Raw genomic sequence first — 6,000 nt, 5'->3', positions numbered from 1 at the left:
TGATCCTCCAGACTTCCTTACCCACCTTCCAGCAACCTTTCATAATAAAACTTTTAGTCCCGTGTAGTCGTCCTGAGTACATCGGTAAACAAACCTGACACCTTGAACATAAATATTTTTAATTAAATTCTGAATTTGACTATGAACCAAATGAAGCAAAACAAAGACATCTCTGTGTATGAAATATATGTAAACAAGCAGAAACCTGTTTCCCAATGACACAGTATCCCCTGTGTGGTTGTGATGTCACCCGGTCAAGCCCCACAGTTTTTATGTAGTTTAGAGATAGTTTGCAGTTGTAATGTGAAATGTGACATCAGGAGGCATTGAACTACTTGAGCCAATTGCTTAAGAAAAGGTTTAATTTCTCAAAGCTTCATTTACACATGAAACCACCTGGCCAAGAGCATAACCACAGTCAGCAGCATAAAATGTGATGCTTGACTCCAGAGAAGGTAGATCATCCGCTATTACCATCTGTTATGTGCTTTGGGCACACAATTTTGTTTATTTGTTGTTGTTTTTTTAGATTGTTTTGTATTGGACTTTAGTTGAGTGGTTTTGTTGAGAGATTTTAGCGTTGGATAATTTTTATTTTGTTTGGTAATTTGATTACATTAGTTGTGGTGCTATTGGTCCACCTATAAATAGGCTGGGTCTCAACATATTGGAGCCCCCCCCTTCCACTTGTCACCACTACCAAGGATGTGTCCTGATTGCGGTGCTCGGACGTCTTCTGGAGCTGTGTGACACAGCTGATGATGACAGCTGACTACTCCAGCCGGCCATGCGGTATTTTTGTTACCTTTTTGTTTGTTTGCTGATTTGATGATTGTATAGGGTTGGCCCTCTACTATAGCATTCGGTTCTTTTGATCGGCTCACCAGGTCCAACTTTCTGTTAATACTTTGGAGAGTTATGTTTTTTTTCCCATTTTCACTCTCCCTTTTTTTTGGACACAGAGAAACCGAGGGTATTTAAACTCTCTCTTTTTTTCCCCACTACCTCCACAGAGAAGGAAAGCAGCTGAAAAAGAAGTCCAAGAGAGGTTTTGAAAATAAAATATTGTTGTTAACCCTCATTCAGGTCTACGTGTCCTTAAATATGTTGGCCCCTTTCTGGGACGTAACACCGTCTAACATAGAGAGTACTCCTGGGTCAATGTGAGCTTCTGTGCTTTCTGTGTCTCTGCTCTGTCTTCTCTCACATAGAAAGTACTCCTGGGTCAATGTGAGCTTCTGAGCTTTCTGTGTCTCTGCTCTGTCTTCTCTAAGCCCCAGTGGGTGGAGGCAGATGAGCGTTTACACTGAGCCTGGTTCTGGTTCTGCTGGAGGTTCTCCTCCCTGTTAAAGGGGAGTTTTCCTCTCCACTGTCGCTTCATGCATGCTCAGTATGAGGGATTGCTGCAAAGCCATCAACAATGCAGACGACTGTCCACTGTGGCTCTACGCTCTTTCAGGAGGAGTGAATGCTGCTTGGAGAGACTTGATGCAACCTGCTGGGTTTCCTTAGAGAGGAAACTTTCTCACCAACCTGGAAGATCTGATGGAGTCTGACTTTGGAAAGAGCCTTGATGAGATGGCGTGTGTTGTAAATTGGCGCTGTATAAAATTGAACTGAGTAAAATTCCCTGTATTGTTATCCTTTAGGGCCCTTGGAAATCACCATATATAATCATTCATTTCTCTTCTGACTATAACATATGTATAGTAAAATATTTTTGAACGGGCGCGCCCGTGGTGGAGCGGTGGAGCGAACCATGTTAGGAGGCCTTTAGTCCTCGACGCGGTCGGCCCAGGATCGACTCCGACCCGTGGCGCTTTGCCGCATGTCTTCCACCCTCTTCCTGTCAGCTCACTGTCAATAAAAAAATGCGTGCCACTAGAGCTGCAAAATATATATATATATATATATATATATATATATATATATATATATATATATATATATATATATATATATATTATATATATTTATTTATATATATTTATATATATTTATTTATTTAACATGTTCTTTGTGTAAATTTCCTAAGAAAAGTATAATCTTATTTGGCAGGCTGGGTATGATTTGCAGTCACTTTAGTGAAAGGGCATGGGCTTAAGCAGACAGACCATGAAAGTGCTTAGGGAACTATACATACCACTGCTATGTGGCCATGTCGCTGACATTTATTGCCTCTTTGTGGTAGACAGATGGAAGGCCTCACTGGAAACTCAGATATCCTATCTTGATGTTTTGAGGTAACACTATTTCTTCAAACTTGTGTTCCACTTCCCATATGATTAGCCATTGCATTCCTGTTCCCTTTAGACGCCTGTGTTCTGACTCTCTTTTTGCTTGTCACCGTCCTTCTTCGCACCTGTCACTGATTCGTCTAATAGTCTTCCCCGGTGCTCCTGATCTTCCACTTTGTTCTTCATCTCTTTTTAAATACACCTGTTCCTCTCACTAGTTGTCAGAGTCTCTGTCTATCTACGGTTGTCTCACATGTTGTCCGGTTCACGTCTGCTCTGTCTCTAAGTTCTAGATCTTCGATCCACTACTGAGCTAGGAGTATTTAAATCACAGCTAAAACACATCTGCACTGAGCTCTCGAGGGAAAGTGTGTCTGTGTGTAGGTGGGGGGACGGGGTCTCTGATTGTTCTGGCTACTATTTACATCCCACTGCAAGATACAAAGCTTACATTTGTGACTGTCAAAGCTTTCTGAGACAGACGGTTCAAGAACTTTTTCAAACATCTTCTAGTTTTCTTATGGTTATTACTTGCCTGCCTGTCGATAGCGATAAATGGTGCTGTGGACTCCAGAAAAAGCAGGATCCCCACAGCAGCCAGGGACTCGACAATTATGTCATCTGCTGCTTAAACAGCTTTTTCCTTCTTATAGTTATACATCATGGTTGCCACCAGAAATCTTTGTTTAGAGTCAATAATTGTGTGATGTCTGAGTTACAATTATGTAAATCAAGAATTTTAAGAAGTTTAGCCTTAGGTTGAGCTCAGTTTGTTTCAACAGTAAGTTCAAAAGCTTGACTCACCAATAAGATAAAGTGTGGTGGATTTTCTCATTCGTCCCACACCAAGCATGTGTTTCTTAATAGGGCAGCATGTTATTTCATGCATTTCTCTACGCTTTCAGTATAATTCCTACACGTTTGGTCATCTTCCCAGGCCTCGATGGGAGTGGTGTGTGATGTCTATGTTTCTTTTACCTTTTTGTTGAGAAAACAACTTGGTTTTATTTCTTAAGTCCAGATTTGCTGCAGGTTGGACCAAACCGGAGCCTTTTTACAGTGGATGCATGCTTCTCACCTTAAGCCGTTAAAAGTTTTAACGGGCAAAGCCAGAATAATCGGCTCGGCAGCAGTTCAAAACCCTTTGGTGTAGAAAGTCTGAAAACACGTCTGACCTGCTTTTGACCCGCTGCTTTATGCACACAGAGCTTGCATGAATGGTTCAGACGGCCATTTTTTACAGTGTATCCGTCTGTCCCTGCTGTAAAAGCAGAGCGGGCTGTCTGTGTGTCTTTGTATGAATGTTGTTGCTGAGTGCAGTGACCTGAGGTTACACTCTCCCTGTTCCCGTTGGGGTAAATATCCCCCTATTAGCAACAAGTGATCTGAAAGCTCCGATCTGTCAGAGCTGCTGGAAGCTTTTAGAGCCACAACAGAGGAAAAACAGCTCCGTCTTTAACCCTTACACCAATGGCTCGGCGCTTTAACACTGGAGGAAGACACCGCTACAATGCCAGCGATCACACTGAATGTGGTTTGTTAAGGTCATCAGAGACATTAAACATTTCTAACAATAATATCTGTTTTTAACGTACTAAAAAATAACAAGTTTCATGTCAGAGAGTTACTATAATTGGATTTTTACACATTTGGTCACTTAACAACCACAAACTTTGATACATTTTATTGTTTTGTGATGTGTCTGACACAAGGTTGTGCATAATTGTGAAATGGAAAGAAAATAATACATGCTTTACATTTTATCACAGAAAAATATCTTTAAGAGTTGCATGTGTTTGTGTTGAGCCTCCTGCATCAACACTCAGTAGAATCACTTCTGACTGCACGTCTTTTCCAGCTTTGAACATCTATAGACTGACATATTTGCCTGTAGCTGTAACTGCACCCCACACTTAAAGGGTGGAGCCACGACAGTAAGAGTGTAGCTGGAGTTATACAAATATACAAATTCCTTATTAGCATGAACAATAATTAAACTAATCTAATTCCCATGTCCATTAGCAGAATTTACTGAAATTTCTTGCACTTGTGCACCAATTAATCACCATCATATTGCACTATGCCCAAACATATACCCACAACACACATTTCCCCAAGCTCATTATTTACAGTGTTAATGCATGTTTGTTGTGACTCACTGCAGCCACCTTCAATGTCCAGTTGCACAAACCATGTAAGCAGGACTCCATCAAACATTAAGCGCAGCAGCAGCAGCACGAATCTTAAATAACAGTCCTATTTCTTACTGGCTGCCCCTTAAGTGTTTGTCTGTGGATCCTCAGTTCTCTGCAGTCAGTTTGCAGTGTGAGTCTCTCACACATACCCACAAATTACCGCAGCTGCTCTCCCAGGTGTCTTTATGCCCTAATCAGCGTCTGTCAGGCAAAGTGCCGCAGGTCAGCGCAACATTGCCTCTTACTCTATTCAAAATACAGCAGCTCAGTCAGGTTGGATGGAGACCATCTGTGAAAATCAGTTTTAGAGTCAAGCCAGATATTCTCAGTTGGATTTAGGTCTGGACTTTGACTAGGCCACTGTTACACATAACTAATCCTGGTCCTCAGGGCCCAACATTCTTCATTCGGATGCATTTCTGGTCCAGTAGAACCTCTGATTGTGCTGGTCCAGTTTTAGGTCTTTGGGTTTAAACTCTACCGGCTTTGAACATCTACTTTGACGTAAATCTTTGAACATCTACAGATTGGCTTTTTTGTCCATTCTTCTTTTCCAGTTAGTTCAACCTCAGTCAGAATGTGAACATCTTTTTTTGAGTCGAGCCACAGATTGTCAGTAGATTTAGATCTAGACTTTGACTAGGCCATTTCAACATGTGAGTCTGCTGTGATCTAAACCATCCCAGTGTATCTCTGGCTGTGTGTTCAGGGGTTTTCCTACTGGAAGGTGAACCTCCACCCCAGTCTCAGTTCTTCTGCAGCTTCTTACAGGTTTTTCTCCAGCATCGCTCTGGATTTAACTCCATCCACCTTCCCATTATCTCTGAGCAGCTTCTCTGTCCCTGCGGAGGAAAAGCTTATCCACAGCACGATGCTGCCTCCACACGTCCACGGATTCTCCCACCTGAGCTCTAAAACGTCCCCACAACTTTCTCTTTAACCCGTCTGCTGGGTTCCTTGGTCTTCATGGTGCTGGTTGTTCTTTAATGTTCTCTAACAATCTCCAGAAACAGAACAGCTTAGGTCACATCTGAAGGTGTCAGGGTGAGGGGGATGAAGATATGTGCCACTTTCTTTAAAGGTGTAACATCTTCTTTCCACTTCACAATTGTGTCCTACTTTGTGTTAAACTATTCTAAAATCTTAAGATAATCCTTTTTTAATATTATTCAAGTTCATATCATTGCATACTGATGTGACGTTGTTGAAGGGATATGGATCATTTTGCGTAGCTCACTAGTTTCCAGGGTTAGGAGACCTTCCTGAGGCTGTGAGGAGGATTTTTTAGATTGGTCTTCTTGAGCTCTGGTCCTGTAATGTGTGGTTCCTGCATTCATTTATTCTGCTTATTTAAACAAGCCTTATCTCTGTTCCACGCTGACTGACACGGTTGCTCTTCCTCTGACCCTCTGCACGCAGCATCAGACCCAAAATGGCTTCTGTCTGCTCTGACTGTAAATATTTAGGAATGTGCGAGGCGCTCAGAGGTTCATTCTGACATCTAAAAGGCTTTCTGGCTGCACACTGCAATCAGTCAGATCACCACGTTCATGTCCCGGGTTCAGGTG

The sequence above is a fragment of the Fundulus heteroclitus genome, chromosome 22, assembly GCF_011125445.2.
Source record: "Fundulus heteroclitus isolate FHET01 chromosome 22, MU-UCD_Fhet_4.1, whole genome shotgun sequence".
Lineage (NCBI taxonomy): Eukaryota > Metazoa > Chordata > Actinopteri > Cyprinodontiformes > Fundulidae > Fundulus > Fundulus heteroclitus.
This window is presented reverse-complemented; position numbering follows the sequence as displayed.